Source organism: Bos mutus, chromosome 5 (assembly GCF_027580195.1).
Source record: "Bos mutus isolate GX-2022 chromosome 5, NWIPB_WYAK_1.1, whole genome shotgun sequence".
NCBI lineage: Eukaryota > Metazoa > Chordata > Mammalia > Artiodactyla > Bovidae > Bos > Bos mutus.
The window spans coordinates 74,532,406-74,551,674 of record NC_091621.1 but is presented as its reverse complement, the minus strand read 5'-3'; the positions used below and the strand labels follow the sequence as shown (position 1 = coordinate 74,551,674).

General features: G+C 40.8%; 1 long non-coding RNA gene and 1 other non-coding gene across 2 annotated transcripts; both read right to left on the bottom strand.

Annotated features, from left to right (window-relative positions):
- Positions 1-1,040: 1,040 nt before the first annotated feature.
- On the bottom strand, positions 1,041-17,756 carry LOC138987957 (uncharacterized). The gene is made up of 3 exons (XR_011464265.1): positions 13,001-17,756; positions 3,705-3,855; positions 1,041-3,239 (listed from the first exon to the last, which is right to left on the bottom strand). It is a non-coding gene; the product is annotated as an uncharacterized lncRNA (long non-coding RNA).
- A 1,168-nt stretch (positions 17,757-18,924) lies between these two features.
- On the bottom strand, positions 18,925-19,031 carry LOC138988072 (U6 spliceosomal RNA). The gene has a single exon (XR_011464409.1). It is a non-coding gene; the product is annotated as a U6 spliceosomal RNA (small nuclear RNA).
- Positions 19,032-19,269: the final 238 nt, after the last annotated feature.

The window sequence follows — 19,269 nt, the reverse complement described above, 5'->3', positions numbered from 1 at the left end:
AATATGAAACCTGCTTCCAGGAAGTATTCACATTATCCTCTGCTAAGTATTACATTCATTGATATTGTCTTAATCCAATAAAGACTGAGTTGACTTCAGTCTATTGCAATTTCTGCAAGATTTTATCTACCATTTTTCAACCATTCCATTATTTCTTATTTATCTTAGCACCTCTGGCTAAACCCTCTAGAAATTCCATCTCAGAGCATGGAATATTACTAAAGTTCCTTTTCTTGTTGGAGAGTGAATCTAATTTTTTTTTTTTCTTCTCAAAACTACATGACTGTCAAAATGCCACTCTGCTTGTCACATTTTTCTTTTTAGCCTCTTTCCTTGTGAAGTTTAATAATTTGGCAAATGGCTTAAAGCAAAAACATCAAGCTTCCTTTGACCCACTTTTCACTTCAGGATTTTGGTCCTTCAAGTGCATTGGTAAAAATTTTTATCTCACCTAGCAGAGTGCCTGCTGGCCATGGCCCTGTTCAGATTCTGAGCAGGTGATCCTTCACCAAGATACTGCTAGGAGAAGAGTGAACCTCAAAATGTTTATTCACTTCTCTGAATCTTTGCTGTTCCTCCAATTACCTTGAAAAGTTTCCAATGCCTTTTTAAAAACTTGTTTGTTTGAATCTGGCTCTTCTAATTCTTCTCAGCATCAGCTTGGCCTCTCTCAACTTGCTTTATTATAAACAGAAGTACATACGAACTTTCAAGTTTATCCTTTTTACATCATTTTATCATTTTGCTGTCAAAGAGAAATGGAACAAACCTTAGTAAATTTCATATTCTTGGAATTCCCAAATAATTTACAGAACTAATAACATTACTTTTACCATTATTATCATGACATGGTAACATAAAGCTACAGTTTATCATCATTTACCTTAAGCCAGAAACATCGATAAAAGATTTAAATGTATCTCATGTAGTTGGTTCAACTACATTGAAAATGAGCTCCTTGAGTGAGAAACCATGTAAATTTGTTGTAAGTTGCCAGCAACAGAGTAAATGGTCTGATTTGGAAATTCCATTAAGGCAGTAGAAGGTCAGTGACTAAACCAGGTCATGGGATTTCTGCATTAGACGCATTTATCATGAAAGCTCTGTTTCACATTGCTTAACTTCTCTCCATTCTGGGAACAAGAAACTGAAAACTAAGTACTTGAATATTTGTACGGTTACTCACTTGCCATTTAGAACATATTTTTGAAGATAATACCTTTGAGTCACCAGGCCTCACTGAGCAGTTTAATAGGAAACTGCAAAGTTAACAGGGTATAAATGATTCATTGTGACAAATTGCAAAAAACAGTGGAATAAGTATATTATGAGAGCACTTAATGAGATATATCTACTCAGTGGAAAGTCTTCCAAGGAAGTGTTGAATAAATTTCCAAACCAATAACTTGAGTAGACATTTGCTATATGAAAGGGCGAGAAAAAAAAGAAAAAAAAAAAGAAAGGGCGAGGCAATTGAGTTTGAAGGAGGAAATAGTCCATCTGAAGGGAACTGCAAAAGAGAAGAGAATGCATCTGACTGTTAGGAAACCCCCTAAAATTTAAAATAACTCAACCACATATTAGAAAAGAAGAAGTATGAGTAAATAACTTTCCAATTAACCCAAAGCCTCTTTATTAAATATGTGAATTTTATAATTCCTAAATCTTATTGTCTTGTTTACTTTCTTATGAAACTCTATACCTGATACCCGACATGACACATAAGATGAAGTGACATTGTTTTACATGGTTCCTAGGGAGCTGCAGTGTGAGAGGAGAAAGTCACAGTTATTTTAATTTTATTGAGGATAAAACCTTTTTATTTTCCAAAAGAATTTAATTGGGCCTATATTTAGGAGATGGAAGTAAGTGACTAATTGACTGAGTGTGAAAAGGTAAGAAAAAGTTCTTCAAGTTACAATTACCACCTGAGAAATGGAAGATTTCCTGCCAGATCAGTAAAAAAGGATGTCACGGTTGTCAGTGATTGTAGCCCTCCAGTGTGAGCCTGTGAGCACTAAGGGAACTCAGGAAGGAGAAGAATACCTGCCCTCTAACAGCCGTCAGACTGCTGCCACTTCCTAAGATGAACTCCAAGGAACCTCAAGATGTTAAAACCCAAAATACTGGTCCCAGAGAACTGAGACACATTTGAAAGGAAGGATTTCAGTGAGCTCAGATTCTTGCATCCTCCCATACATAGGAAAGCATCCAATTCCTTAACTTGGAGTATCTTGTTTTCTTTAAGTAACAATAATCTTTGGATGTTCTGACTACCTGCCCTTTGTTGTAAAACTTCTATATAACCTGGCCCTTCTCCTCACCTCCTCAGAGCAGTTCTCTCAGGGTTACTTGAAATGCTGTCTCCCGGGCTTGAAGTCCTAAAAATTCCCACCAAATAAAATATAACTCTCAACTTTTAGACTGTGACTAGTTTTTAAGTCAACAAACCCAACAGAAGTGACTGTCTAAATGAGTAATATAAAAATAAAACAATCACTGAGATGTGATTACATAGAGCAGTGGACTTCCCTGGTGGCTCAGATGGTAAAGCGTCTGCCTACAATGCGGGAGACCTGGGTTCAATCCCTGGGTCAGGAAGATCTCCTGGAGAAGGAAATGGCAACCCACTCCAGTATTCCTGCCTGGAAAATCCCATGGACAGAGGAGCCTGTAGGCAACAGTCCAGAGGTCACAATGAGTAGGACATGACTGAGCACAAAGGGCATGAAAATTTACTCCCAGTTTACCTCTGCCCTGCTTCCCTTGGGCCTTTCTAACTTTGACAACAGAATGGATGGTTAATGTAGCTGATGAAAGAGGAATATACTCAGTGAAAGACACAGGAAAAAAAAAAAAAAAACAGTTTTGGAGCAAAATAAACTCAATGTAAGTAACAAATCTTTAGCTTGTTAATTGTTTGACTTTACACATATGTGGTAGACAAAGCAATGGATGCCCGTCATCAAAAGATACCGTGTCCCAAGCCCCTAAACATGTGTATTTGTTACCTTCCATGAAAAAAAATAAAAAAGAATCTTTGAAGATGTAATTAATTAAGGATCTTGAGATGGGGAGATTATTCTGGATTACCTGGGTTGGTCACATTTAGTCACACAGCTCCTTATTAGAGGAAGATAGAAGTGTCATAGTCATGGAGAGATTTGATGATGCTCTGCTGATGGCATTGAAGATGAAGCAAGAGGTCAGAGCTGAGGAATGCAGGTGATCTCTAGAAGCTATAAGAGACAAGGAGACACATTCTGTCCTAAAGCCTGCAAAAGGAACTCAGACCTACCAATATACCTTAATCTTTTTTCAGTAAGATTCATTTTAAACTGCTGACCTCCAGAACTGTAAAATAATAATTAGTGTAGGTTTGAAATCACTAAATTGCTGCAACTCATTAACTTTCTAAGGTTAATTAATTTATTTTTGGCAGTGCTGTGTGGCTTGAAGGATCTTAGTTCCTCCTTCAAAGATTGAACTCAGGCCATCTGTAAAGGCAGTACAGAGTCCCAACCATTGGACCATCAGGGACTTCCTGGTAATTTATTATTACTTAAATTGTTACAGGATTCCCAGGTGGCTCGGTGATAAAGAATCTGCCTGGCAAAACAGGAGACACAGGAGATGTGTGATCCATCTCTGGGATGGGAAGATCACTTGGAGTAGGAAATGGCAACCCATTCCAGTACTCTCACCTGGAAAACTCTCTGGACAGGGCACCCTGGTGGGATACAGTCCATGAGGTCGCAAAGAGTCTGACATGACTGAGCCACAGAGCATTCATGCAAATTATTACAGCACATTAAGTTCTTTCACTCTCATGATCTATATGGTGACAGAAGTATTCTGAAAAAGAAAATTATGATTTTGTTAAAGGTGTCCAAAAAACTTCAGCTGTTAATATATTTATTATTCAATTACTAATACTGTTACCAAACCATACTTGGGTCTGCTCACCCATATGCAGTAAACCCAATTTACTGACATCAGGTTGTGATGAACGTAAGTACCGCATTTATTGCAGTCACCAGACAAATAGTCCAGGGCAGTTAGTGCTCGGAAAACCCAAATTCTCTGATACATTTCAGAAAAGTATTTTTAAAGGCCAGGCAAGGGAGGGGAGTAAGGGTGTATGATCCTCTCAATTCTCTTATTGGCTGATGGTGAGGTACCAGGGTGGCATCATAGGGGTTAACATTATCAATCCTAGAGCTCCAGTAGCTCTGGGGGCTACTACTCATGGGCATCAAGCAGTTAACTTCTTCTATTTGGTAGAGAGTTAAGCATCTGTGAAACCAATCAGGATATTGGGTCAGATGTTACTACCTAAGAAATTCAGAGAGGAGGTAAAGATTCTGTGACCACCATATGGCTGATTACTGTTTTAAATTGTTATCAGTTCCTTTCACCCAACAGCTGTTTTATCACTAAATGTTTACATCTATTCAATCATTTATTCTTGAGCCAGGCTTTTGTGACTCAGGGAGGCTTGGAGAATACGCCTTTTCTGCAAAGGAGAGGTGGGCAGAGGACATGAGGGGAGGGTCTGTCCCAGGAAGACCCCATAGGGTGCTGTGTGTGTGTGTGTGTGTGTGTTTGTGTGCACGCACGCATGCTCAGTCATGTCCAACTCTTTGCGACCCCATGGACTGTAGCCTGCCAGGCTCCTTTGTCCAAGGAATTTTCCAGGTAAGAATACCGGAGGGGGTTGCCATTTCCTGTTCCAGAGGATCATCCAAACCCAGGGATCGAACCCAGGTCTCTTGTGTCTCCTGCTTTGGCAAGTGGATTCTTTACCACTGTGCCACCATAGGGTTCTGCTCAGTTACAATTATTCATGCCTGCCTAAGGAAATACTATGAACTTTAGTATCTAAAATCTTCCCAGTGAAGTTTGGTCTGGGGAATACCTACAACCTTTTTTCTTCAGGGCTCAGATAAAGCTATAACCCTCAAGTTAGAACACAGACTAGAGACTCTTCTGATTGACCAGTGTCTGGGTTTAAATATTCTGAACACTAGAGTTTCTTAAAGAGTAGGATAAATGGTATATTTCACCCTAGTGCATCATGAAAAGAATTTAGAGAAATGAGCAAAGCCCACTTGATCTCAGAGAGACAGCAGTAACTGATGGCTTGAAACAAGCGAGATCTTACTTCCCTGCTCAGTAATTGAACCTAGGTAGCCCTGCCTGCCTGGAGAAGGCAATGGCACCCCACTCCAGTACTCTTGCCTGGAAAATCCCATGGACGGAAGAGCCTGGTAGGCTGCAGTCCATGGGGTTACGAAGAGTCAGACACGACTGAGCGACTTCACTTTCACTTTTCACTTTGATGCATTGGAGAAGGAAATGGCAACCCACTTCAGTGTTCTTGCCTGGAGAATCCCAGGGACAGGGGAGCCTGGTGAGCTGCCGTCTCTGGGGTTGCACAGAGTTGGACACGACTGAAGCGACTTAGCAGCAGCAGCAGCAGCCCTGCCTGCCAATGCAGAAGACATAAGAAACACAGATTCGATCCTTGAGGTCAGGAAGATTCCTTGGAAGAGGGAAAGGCAACCCACTCCAGTATTCTTGCCTGGAGAATCCCATAGACACAGGAGCTTGGCAGGCTACAGTACATAGGGTTGCAAGAATAGCAAACACCTGAAGCGACTTAGCACACAGCACAGCCTAGATGAAAACCTAGAATCCTGGCTGATAGTCAACCAGGGGTTAGAAGACAGAAGCAAAACTCCCCTTACCCTCATTGAAAAATGCATTTCTCAAGGAGGCAAAAACTGTAAAACCAGGTACAAAGTTTAATTAGAGACACAGCACAAGTGGAAAACCCTCAGAAAAACAGTTTAAGACAGAAACAAGGCAGAGATATGCACCCAGAGAGAGAGGGTGTGGGCATCCTCCTTCATGAGGAGGAGTTTGGTAAAGAGGTGGTTAAATGATTTATACAGGACAGTTCTACCGGGTCTGTGTTTATATTTGGTTAATTATCTTGCTTGTTTTTGCACAGCTGACATACCCAAGGCCCCTCCCCAATGCGCATGCACAACTTTTTTCCAAGATGGATTCCCACCCAGAAGCCTGGGGAGGAGAGGGGCTTGGCATCACATATTTTCTGGATGATGCTTCCTCCTTTTTGAACCTCAAGGAGCCTTTCTGCACAGGGAGTTTCTTCTTTCTTCAAGGATGGGAAATATGTGATCTCTTGATCTTTTACTCAATCAAGGTTTAGCCCTTCTTTATCTCTGCCATAATTGTTATCTTAAAGTGAACATGAGAAACAAAGCCTAGCTATTCAGCCTCTTCCTGTGGCTATTATTATCTCCAAATGCAGACAGAAAGTTCATCATAAATATCTAGTCTGGAGACAACTTGTCTCCTGTCTCAGCAAGTTGGAACACAAGGCTAGTTATACACCATACACAAAAATAAACTCAAAATGGATTAAAGATCTAAACGTAAGGCCAAAAACTATAAAACTCCTAGAGGAAAACATAGGCAAAACACTCTCTGACATAAATCACAGCAGGATCCTCTATGACCCACCTCCCAAAGTAATGGAAATAAAAGCAAAAATAAACAAATGAGACAAAACAATGAAAAAAAAACAAAAGCTTTTGCACAATGAAGGAAACTATAAGGAAGGTGAAAAGGCAGCCTTCAGAATGGGAGAAAATAATAGCAAACGAAGGAACTGACGAAGAATTAATCTCAAAAATATACAAGCAGCTCCTGCAGCTCAATTCCAGAAAAATAAATGACCCAATAAAAAAATGGGCCAAAGAACTAAACAGACTTTTCTCTGAAGACATACAGATGGTTAACAAACACATGGAAAGATGCTCAACATCACTCATTATCAGAGAAATGCAAATCAAAACCACAATGAGGTACCATTTCACGCCGATCAGAATGGCTGCTATCCAAAAGTCTACAAAAAATAAATGCTGACGAGGGTGTGGAGAAAAGTGAACCCTCTTACACTGTTGGTGGGAATGCAAACTAGTACAGCCACTATGGAGAACAGTGTGGAGATTCCTTTAAAAAAACTGGAAATAGAACTGCCATACAACCCAGCAATCCCACTGCTGGGCATACACACTGAGGAAACCAGAATTGAAAGAGACACATGTACCCCATTGTTCATCGCAGCACTGTTTATAATAGCCAGGACATGGAAGCAACCTAGATGGCCATCGGCAGACGAATGGATAAGAAAGCTGTGGTACATATGCACAATGGGATATTACTCAGCCATTAAAAAGAATACATTTGAATCAGTTCTAATGAGATGGATGAAACTGGAACCTATTATACAGAGTGAAGTAAGTCAGAAATAAAAATACTGATACAGTATACTAATGCATATATATGGAATTTAGAAAGATGGTAATGATGACCCTATATGCAAAGCAGCAAAAGAGACACAGATGTATAGAACAGTCTTTTGGACTCTGTCGGAGAAGGCGAGGCGAGATGATTTGAGAGAACAGCATTGAAACATGTATGTTATCATATGTAAAACAGATCGCCAGTCCAGGTTTGATGCATGAGACAGGGTGCTCAGGGCTGTTACACTGGGATGACCCTGAGAGATGGGATGAGGAGGGAGGTGGGAGGGGGGTTCAGAATGTGGAACACTGTACACCCACGGCTGATTCATGTCAATGTATGGAAAAAACCACTGCAATATTGTAAAGTAATTAGTAATTGTAAGTTAATCGTAATTAATTTAATTTTTTTTTAAAAGAAGGCTAGTTATAAATGACAAGCCTAAAGTCCATTTATTTCCTGCCTCATGCTAAGCCAAACAACTCTTGTTAGGTAGCTCAGCAGAGAAAAGTACCCTCTTCAAGAAGCAAGAATACTAAAATTTCACAGACAATGATGAACTGCAGCTGGACATAAAAATGATTCTGTGTGCGCCATCAGCTATGTGGACATACAGACCATTCAGGACCACAGTTCTCTGTGCTGAAAAGGGTTTCATACTTGGCTTAATGCCCAACCATCAGTATCTTGAAATTATTAATGATTTTTTTAAACAAAGAACTCCACTCTTTTTATTTTGCACTTGCAAATTAGATAGCAGGTTCTGACTATATGATCATATGTGCTAAGTGGCTTCAGCCATGTCTGACTCTTTGCGACCCAATGGACTGTAGCCCGCCAGGATCTTCTGTCCATGGGATTTTCCAGGCCAGAATTCTGGAGTGGGTTTCCATGTCCTCCTCCAGGGGATCTTCCTGACCCAGGGATTGAACCCATGTCTCTTATGTATCCTGCATTGGTAGGCAGGTTCTTTACCATTAGCACTACCTATGAGCTTGAAAGTTTGAAATGAGTATTTTTTTTTTTTTGCTTTATCTAATCTAGTTTTTTTGTTTTTTGGGGTTTTTTTTGTAATCATCTTTTGACAGGAAAGAGTTCTTTGCAGAAAAGAGCTCTCAGCAAGTTACCAACTGAAGTGAGGGGGACTGCTCATTGCTTACAAAATCAAACTCATGGACATTGGTACAGGGACAAGCTGTCTTTAATCGGAATGCCAACAATCTGGGAAGATTGTGGGCTCAGTGGCCTTAGAACCACCTCCAAAGATGCTGCTAGCCCTGAAAGTCTTAAAGAAAAAGGGGGAAGTAACCTCAGTTAATCACTGAGGAAGTGGATCAAAGTCATCACCATCCTCCACTGAGTACAGGCCTGTCTCCTACTGATCTTCCTCTAGACTTGCTCCTTTATCCTGATCACAGGTTAGCCACATGGTTTGTTTGGGAGGTCACTTAAGGGGAAGCTACAGAAGAGACCTGGTCATCTTATTCTGCATTTCTACTTCTTTGATCTATGGAAAGAACCGACAAGCTAGGCAGGCTGTTGTGTGATTACACAAGATTAGAAAGTTGGGCTCAGGTCAGAAATGAGCAGAGCAGTGAAAGTGAAAGTGAAGTCACTCAGTCGTGTCTGACTCTTTGCAACCCCATGGACCGTAGCCTACCAGGCTCCTCCGTCCATGGGATTCTCCAGGCAAGAATACTGGAGTGGGTTGCCATTTCCTTCTCCAGGAGATCTTCCCAATCCAGGGATTGAACCCAGGTCTCCCACATTGTAGGCAGACACTTTACTGTCTAAGCCACCAGGGAAGTAAGGGGTACCCAATTAAATTTAGTTATAATAAGGCTTGCTAAAAAGACAAGGAAAGGAGCCTCCTGCTGTCACCTTAGAGAAATATTCACAACCTAAAAGTTGAGAGTTACGTTTTATTTGGTGGGAATTTTTAGGACTTCAAGTTTTGGAGGCAACATCTTAAGTGGCCCTGAGAGAACTGCTTTGAGGAGAGGGAAGGAGCCTGGTTAAATGGAAATTTTACAACAATCTGCGGAGAAGGCAATTGCACCCCACTCCAGTACTCTTGCCTGGAAAATCCCACGGACGGAAGAGCCTGGTAGGTTGCAGTCCATGGGATCGCTAGGAGTCGGACACGACTGAGCAACTTCACTTTCACTTTTCACTTTCATGCATTGGAGAAGGAAATGGCAATCCCCTCCAGTGTTCTTGCCTGGAGAATCCCAGGGATGGCAGAGCCTGGTGGGCTGCTGTCTCTGGGGTCGCACAGAGTCGGACATGACTGAAGCGACTTAGCAGCAGCAGCAGCAGCAGCCAGTACTCCTGCCTGGAAAATCCCATGGACGGAGGAGCCTGGTAGGTTGCAACCCGTGGGGTCGCTGAGGGTCGGACACGACTGAACGACTTCACTTTCACTTTTCACTTTCATGCACTGGAGAAGGAAATGGCAACTCACTCCAGTGTTCTTGCCTGGAGAATCCCAGGGATGGGGGATAGGCTGCCGTCTATGGGGTCACACAGAATTGGACACAACTGAAGTGACTTAGCAGCAGCAGCAGCAGGTAGTCTGAACATCAAACAAGTGTTGTTAATTAAAGAGAACCAGATATCCCAGATTATTGTTAATTAAAGGAAGCCAGATGACTTCCCAGGAGGTGTAGTGGTAAAGAATCTGCCTACCACTTCCAGAGACCCGAGAGACATGAGTTTGATCCCTGGATCTAAAAGAACCCCTGGAGTAAGAAATGGCAACCCACTCCAGTAGTCTTGCCTGGAGAATCCCCAGGAGTTCTATAGCCAATCACAGAAGGACAAACTCTACATGATTCCAGTTACCTGAGGTATCTACAATAATCACACTCATAGATGCCAAGGACAGAATGGTGGCTGCCAGAAACTGGAGGGAAGGAAAAATTGGAGTTGCTAATAAACATACATAAAATTTCATTTATGTAAGATGAATAAGTTTTAGATATCTGAAAGCTGACTGCAGAAGAATTGATGCTTTTGAACTGTGATGTTGGAGAAGACTCTTGAGAGTTCCTTGGACTGCAAGGAGATCCAACCAGTCCATGCTAAAGGAAATCAGTCCTGGGTGTTCATTGGAAGGACTGATGTTGAAGCTGAAACTCCAATATTTTGGCCACCTGATATGAAGAACTGACTCACTGGAAAAGACCCTGATGTTGGGAAGGATTGAGGGCAGGAGGAGAAGGGGACGACAGAGGATGAGGTGGTTGGATGGCATCACTGACTCACTGGACATGAGTTTGGGTAGACTCCGGGAGTTAGTGATGGACAGGGAGGCCTGGCGTGCTGTGGTTCATGGGGTCGCAAAGAGTTGGACGTGACTGAGTGACTGAACTGTACATTGTACCTATAGATAAAAATGCTATGTTATGTATTTTAAAAATTGTTAAGAGGTCTCCTATTAACTATTCTTATCACAATTTTAAAAAATCGTTAAACCATTTCCCTGAGTATCTGTAATATTTTATACTCCATGAGCAATGCAGTTTCTCTGCATCCTCATCAGAATTTTGCATTGTCATTCCTTTTTTTTTTTTTTTTTAATTTTGGCAAATTTTAGCTACTTATCATGTCGTTTTAATTTTTACTTCTATAGTGATTAATGGCCATAAGCATCTATTCTTGGTCTTTGCTCTCTGGATATTCTCCTCTGGGAAATGTCTGTTCATGTCTTTTCTGGGAAATGTTTACTACGACTCTTCTGGGAAATGTCTGCTCATGTCTCTTGCCCATGGTCTGGCCTTGTCCCAGTTCCTGGAGGCAACCTTGAAACCTTTGGATTTTCCCAAGTAACAGGAACATCCTGGTTAGAGTAGACAAAGAACAACACCTGCCATTTCAGTAAACAAAGGAAGCTGTGGCCATAACTCTATCAGTCACAACAGCTGCCCAAATCAGTGCCTCCTGATAGGAATTCAAGAAGAAGAAAAACAGGACACTGGTCCTAGACAGTTAAAATGCCTATCAAAGGACTAATTCCAGTGAGTCCAGATTCTTTCATCTTCCCATTCATAGAAAAGCACTAAAATTATTATTAATTTGAGATGCCTCTTTTATGGTTAGTGGTAATCTTTTGATGTTCAAATTCTTTTTTTTTTTTTCCCAGCAAAAACTCTTGTATATTCTTGGCTTCCCTGGTGACTTAGATGGTAAAGAATCTGCCTGCAATTCAGGAGACCAGGTTCGATCCCTGGATCCATAAGATCCCCTGGAAAAGGGAATGGCTAACCCACTCCAGTATTCTTGCCAGGAAAATTTCATGGAATGAGGGGCCTAGTGGGCAACAGTTCATGGGGTCACAAAGAGTCAGACAACTGAACATCTAACACTTATATATTCTGAGATCCTCCCTTACCCTTTTGAAACAGTCCCTCAGAGGCTGCCAACCATGGGCTATAGTCCTCAATAATTCTGTCAAAACATAATTCTCAACTCTTCACTTGTGTATATTTTTCAGTCAACAATAGCTTATGCTACTGTGAGGATAGTCATACTGGAAAGAACAACCAGTGGGGCCAAGTGACTAGAGGGCTGGGGCTTTGAGCCGCATGATATTAGCCTTCTGTCCAGGGTGGGAGGAGAATAAACCAAAGTCAGTTGCTTTTCATTACATTAACAATTAACACACAAAAAAATGTGGAATTGAAAACAAAATGCCCTTTATATCAGCACCCTAAAAATGAAATGCTTAGGTAAAAATCTAAAAATACATGTACAAGTTCTATATGAGGAAAAGCACAACATTTGGATGAACAGAATCGAAGAACTAAACAAATCCAGAGATACTCCATGTTTACAGATAGGAAAACTCAACAACTTGACATTGTCAAGATGTCAGCTCTTCCCAATATGATCTATAGATTCAATATAACCACAATAAAAAGTATAGAAAGTCATTTTATGTATTTTGACAAAATAATTCTAAAGTTTATATGGCAAAAGACCTATAATAGCCAACCCAATATTGAAGGAGAAGAAAATTGAGAACAGACTATTCAATGTCAAGACTAGTTATCTAACTACAGTAATCAAGATAGTGTGACAAAATAAGACAAAAAGATTAATGGGACAGAAAAGAGAGACCAGAAATAGACCCTGATAAATGTAGTCAACTGAACTTGGACAAAAGAGCAAAGGCAATAGAAAGGAGAAAAAGTAGCCTTTTCAACAAATGGTATTTGAACAATTGGACATATACATACACAGAAATTATCTAGACACTGATCAAATACACTTTATGAAAAATAACTCAAAATTGATCATGAACCTAAAAGAAAAAATGCAAAATTATAAAACTGGAAGATAACATAAGGGAAAACCTACATGCCCTTGGGTATGATGATATATTTTTAGCTACAACATCAAAGATGCAATCCATTAAAGAAATAATTAATAAGCTGGACTTCATGAAAATTAAAAAACTTTTACTCTAGGAAAAACACTAGTGAGAGAATTAAAAACAAACCAGACTGGGAGAAAATATTTGCAAAAGACGCACCCACTAAATAACTGCTATCCAAAATTTATATATACAAAAGGCTCTTAAAACTCAAACTTAATAGATACATCATCAAAAAAGATATACAGATGGCAAATAAGCACATTAAAAAAAAATGTTCCATACCATATACCATCAGTTCAGTTCAGTCGCTCAGCCGTGTCCGACTCTTTGTGACTCCATGAATCACAGCACGCCATGTCTCCCTGTCCATCACCAACTCCCGGAGTTCACTCAAACTCATGTCCATCGAGTCGTTGATGCTATCCAGCCATCTCATCCTCTGTCGTCCCCTTCTCCTCCTGCCCCCAATCTCTCCCAGGATCAGGGTCTTTTCCAATGAGTCAACTCTTCGCATGAGGTGGCCAAAGTATTGGAGTTTCAGCTTCAGCATCACTCCTTCCAATGAACACCAAGGACTGATATCCTTTAGGATAGAATGGTTGGACCTCCTTGCAATCCAAAGGACTCTTAAGAGTCTTCTCCAACACCACAGTTCAAAAGCATCAATTCTTCCATGCTCGGCTTTCTTCACAGTCCAACTCTCACATCCATACATGACCACTGGAAAAACCATAGCCTTGACTAGATGGACTTTTGTTGGCAGGGTAATATCTCTGCTTTTCAATATGCTATCTAGGTTGGTCATAACTTTCCTTCCAAGAAGTAAGTGTCTTTTCATTTCATGGCTGCAATCACCATCTGCAGTGATTTTGGAGCCCAGAAAAATAAAGTCTAACACTGTTTCCACTGTTTCCCCATCTATATGCCATGAAGTGATGGGACCAGATGCCATGATCTTAGTTTTCTGAATGTTGAGCTTTAAGCCAACTTTTTCACTCTCCTCTTTCACTTTCATCAAGAGGCTTTTTAGTTCCTCTTCACTTTCTGCCATAAGGGTGGTGTCATCTGCATATCTGAGATTATTGCTATTTCTCAGGGCAATCTTGATTCCAGCTTGTGCTTCTTCCAGCCCAGCGTTTCTCATGATGTACTCTGCATATAAGTTAAATAGGCAGGGTGACAATATACAGGCTTGACATACTCTTTTTCCTATTTGGAACCAGTCTGTTGTTCCATGTCCAGTTCTAACTGTATACCATCAGGGAGATGCAATTAGAGTAATGAATAATGATGAGGTATGACTGCATACCCATTATGATCAGAATCTGGAACACTGACAAAACCAAATGCTTAGAGGATATGAGGCAACAAGCAACTCTCATACACTGGGAAAGGCAAAATGATACCATACCTTTGGAAAGAATTTTGTGGTTCCTTATACAACTAAATATACTGGCACCTTATGATTTAGCAACTGCACTCCTTGGTATTTCCAAAGAATCTGGAAAATTCAGTCCACGTAAAAACCTGCATAAGTATGTTTTTAGCAACTTTATTCATAATTACCCAAATTTGGAAGCAGACAAGACATCTTTCAGTGGATGAATGGATAAATGGTGGAACATTCAGACAAAAAATTATTATTCAGAGGTATTTCAAAATGAGCTATCAATCCATGAAAAGACATGGAGAAACTTAAATGCATATTCAGTTCAGTTCAGTTGCTCAGTCATATCTGTCTTTTTGCAATTCCATGAACCTCAGCATGCCAGGCCTTCCTGTCCATCACCAACTCCCAGAGTTCACCCAAACTCATGTCCACTGAGTTTGCAATGCAATCCAATCTCCTCCTCCTCCACCACTCAAACTTTCCCAGCATCAGGATCTTTTCAAATGAGTCCAATCTTTGGATCAGGTGGCCAAAGTAGTGGAGTCTCAGCTTCAACATCAGTCCTTCCAAAGAACACCCAGGACTGATCTCCTTTAGGATGCACTGGTTGGATCTCCTTGCAGTCCAAGAAGACTCTCAGGAGAAGACTCTCAAGAGTCTTCTCCAACACCACAGTTCAAAAGCAGCAATTCTTTGCTGCTCATTCCAGTACAGTTCAGTCGCTCAGTCGTGTCCAACTCTTTGCAACCCCATGAAATGCAACAAACCAGGCCTCCCTGTCCATCACCAACTCTCAGAGTTTACTCAGACTCATGTCCATTGAGTTGGTGATGCCATCTAACCATCTTGTCCTCTGTCGTCCCCTTCTCCTCCTGCCTTCAATCTTTCCCAACATCAGGGGATTTAAAACGAGTCAGCTCTTTGCATCAGGTGGCCAAGATATTGGAGTTTCAGCTTCAACATCAGTCCTTCCAGTGAACACCCAGGACTGATTTCCTTTAGGATGGATTGGTTGGATCTCCTTGCAGTCCAAGGGACTCTCAGGAGTCTTCTCCAAAACCACAGTTGAAAATCATCAATTCTTCAGCACTCAGCTTTCTTTATAGTCGACCTCTCACATCCATACAAGATTACTGGGAAAACCATAGCCTTGATTAGATGGACCTTTGTTGACAAAGTAATGTCTCTGCTTTTAATGTGCTGTCTAGGTTGGTCATAACTTTGCTTTCAAGGAATAAACATCTTTTAATTTCATGGCCACAATCACCATCTGCAGTGATTTTGGAGCCCAAGAAAATAAAGTCAGCCACTGTTTCCCCATCTATTTGCCATGAAGTGATGGGACTGGATGCCATGATCTGTTTTCTGAATGTTGAGCTTTAAGCCAACTTTTTCATTCTCCTCTTTCACTTTCATCAAGAGGCGCTTTAGTGCTTCTTTATTTTCTGCCATAGGATGGTGTCATCTGCATATCTGAGGTTATTGATATTTCTCCCGAAAATCTTGATTCCAGCTTGTGCTTCTTCCAGCCCAGTGTTTCTCATGATGTACTCTGCATATAAGGCAAATAAGCAGGGTGACAATATATAGCCTTGACGTACTCCTTTTCCTATTTGGAACCAGTCTGTTGTTCCATGTCCAGTTCTAACTGTTGCTTCCTGACCTGCATACAGGTTTCTCAAGAGGCAGGTCAGGTGCTTTTGTATTCCCATCTCTTTCAGAATTTTCCGCAGTTTATTGTGATCCACACAGTCAAAGGCTTTGGCATAGTCAATAAAGCAGAAATAGATGTTTTTCTGGAACTCTCTTGCTTTTTCGATGATCCAGAGGATGTTGGCAGTTTGATCTCTGCTTCCTCTGCCTTTTCTAAACCAGCTTGAACATCGGTAAGTTCACAGTTCACATATTGCTGAAGCCTGGCTTGACGAATTTTGGGCATTACTCTACTAGTGTGTGAGATGAGTGCGGTAGTTTGAGCATTCTTTGGCATTGCTTTTCTTTGGGATTGGAATGAAAACTGACCTTTTCCAATCCTGTGGCCACTGCTGAGTTTTCCAAATTTGCTGGCATATTGAGTGAAGCACTTTCACAGCATCATCTTTTAGGATTTGAAAGAGCTCAACTGGAATTCCCTTGTAGTTCAGTCGGTAAAGAATTTGCCTACAGTTCAGGAGACCCGGGTTCAATTCCTGGGTTGGGAAGATCCCCTGGAGAAGGAAATGGCAACCCACTCCAGTATCCTCGCCTGGAAAATCTCATGGACAGAGGATCCTGGTCAGCTGCAGTCAATGGGGTCACCAAGAGTCGGGCGCAACTGAGCGACTAACACTTACTTACACTTAACTGGAATTCCATCACATCCACTAGCTTTGTTCATAGTGATGCTTCCTAAGGCCAACTTGACTTCACATTCCAGGATACATGGCTCTAGGTGAGTGGTCCCACCATCATGATTATCTGGGTTGTGAAGATCTTTTTTGTACAGTTCTTCTTTGTATTGTTGCCACCTCTTCTTAATATCTTCTGCTTCTGTTAGGTCCATACCACTTCTGTCCTTTATTGAGCCCATCTTTGCATGAAGTGTTCCCTTGGTATCTCTAATTTTCTTGTAGAGATTTCTAGTCTTTCCCATTCTATGGTTTTTCTCTATTTCTTTGGCATTGATCACTGAGGAAGATTTTCTTATCTCTCCTTGGTATTCTTTGGAACTCTGCATCCAGATGCTTATATCTTTCCTTTTCTCCTTTTTTCTGCTTCTCTTCTTTCCACAGCTATTTGTAAGGCCTCCTCAGCCAGCCATTTTGCCTTTTTGCATTTCTTTTTCTTGGGAATGGTCTTGATCTCTGTCTCCTGTACAATGTCACAAACCTCTGTCCATAGTTCATCAGGCACTCTGTCTATCAGATCTAGTCCCTTAAATCTATTTCTCACTTCCACTGTATAATCATAAGGGATTTGATTTAGGTCATACCTGAATGGTCTAATGAATTTCCCCACTTTCTCCAATTTCAGTCTGAATTTGGCAATAAGGAGCTTATGATCTGAGCCACAGTCAGCTCCCAGTCTTGTTTTCGCTGACTGTATAGAGCTTCTCCATCTTTGGCTGCAAAGAATATAATCAATCTGATTTCGGTGTTGGCCATCTGATGATGTCCATGTGTAGAGTCTTCTCTTGTGTTGTTGGAAGAGGGTGTTTGCTATGACCAGTGTGTTCTTTTGACAAAACTCTATCAGCCTTTGCTTTGCTTCATTCTATACTCCAAGGCCAAATTTTCATGTTACTCCAGGTGTTTCTTGACTTCTTGCTTTTGTATTCCAGTCCCCTATATGAAAACGACATATTTTTTGGGGTGTTAGTTCTAAAAGGTCTTGTAAGTCTTCATAGAACCATTCAACTTCAGCTTCTTCAGCCTTACTGGTAGGGGCATAGACTTGGATTACTGTGATATTGAATGGCTTGCCTTGGAAACGAACAGAGATCATTCTGTCATTTTTGAAATTGCATCCAAGTACTGCATTTTGAACTCTTTTTTTTTTTTTTTTTAGTTTTTAAACTTTACATAATTGTATTAGTCTTGCCAAATATCAAAATGAATCCATCACAGGTATATATGTGCTCCCCATCCTGAACCCTCCTCCCTCCTCCCTCCCCATACCATCCCTCTGGGTCGTCCCAGTGCACTAGCCCCAAGCATCCAGTATCGTGCATCGAACCTGGACTGGCATCTCGTTTCATACATGATATTTTACATGTTTCAATGCCATTCTCCCAAATCTTCCCACCCTCTCCCTCTCCCATAGAGTCCATAAGACTGTTCCATACATCAGTGTCTCTTTCGCTGTCTCATACACAGGGTCATTGTTATCATCTTTCTAAATTCCATATATATGCGTTAGTATACTGTATTGGTGTTTTTCCTTCTGGCTTACTTCACTCTGTATAATAGGCTCCAGTTTCATCCACCTCATTAGAACTGATTCAAATGAATTCTTTTTAATGGCTGAGTAATACTCCATTGTGTATATGTACCACTGCTTTCTTATCCATTCATCTGCTGATGGACATCTAGGTTGCTTCCATGTCCTGGCTATTATAAACAGTGCTGCGATGAACATTGGGGTACACGTGTCTCTTTCCCTTCTGGTTTCCTCAGTGTGTATGCCCAGCAGTGGGATTGCTGGATCATAAGGCAGTTCTATTTCCAGTTTTTTAAGGAATCTCCACACTGTTCTCCATAGTGGCTGTACTAGTTTGCATTCCCACCAACAGTGTAAGAGGGTTCCCTTTTCTCCACACCCTCTCCAACATTTATTATTTGTAGACTTTTGGATCGCAGCCATTCTGACTGGTGTGAAATGGTACCTCATAGTGGTCTTGATTTGCATTTCTCTGATAATGAGTGATGTTGAGCATCTTTTCATGTGTTTGTTAGCCATCTGTATGTCTTCTTTGGAGAAATGTCTATTTAGTTCTTCGGCCCATTTTTTGATTGGGTCATTTATTTTTCTGGAGTTGAGCTGTAGGAGTTGCTTGTATATTTTTGATATTAGTTGTTTGTCAGTTGCTTCATTTGCTATTATTTTCTCCCATTCTGAAGGCTGTCTTTTCACCTTGCTTATAGTTTCCTTTGATGTGCAGAAGCTTTTAAGGTTAATTAGGTCCCATTTGTTTATTTTTGCTTTTATTTCCGATATCCTAGGAGGTGGGTCATAGAGGATCCTGCTGTGATGTATGTCAGAGAGTGTTTTGCCTATGTTCTCCTCTAGGAGTTTTATAGTTTCTGGTCTTATGTTTAGATCTTTAATCCATTTTGAGAAAAATATGGAACGCTTCACGAATTTGCGTGTCATCCTTGCGCAGGGGCCATGCTAATCTTCTCTGTATCGTTCCAATTTTAGTATATGTGCTGCCAAAGCGAGCACCATTTTGAACTCTTTTGTTGACTATGTTGGCTACTCTGTTTCTTCTAAGGAATTCCTGCCCACAGTAGTAGATATAATGGTCATCTGAGTTAAGTTCACCCATTCCAGTCCATTTTAGTTCACTGATTCCTAGAATGTTGACATTCACTCTTGTCATCTCTTGTTTGACCACTTACAATTTGCCTTGATTCGTGGACCTAACATTCCAGGTTCCTATGCAATATTGCTCTTTACATCA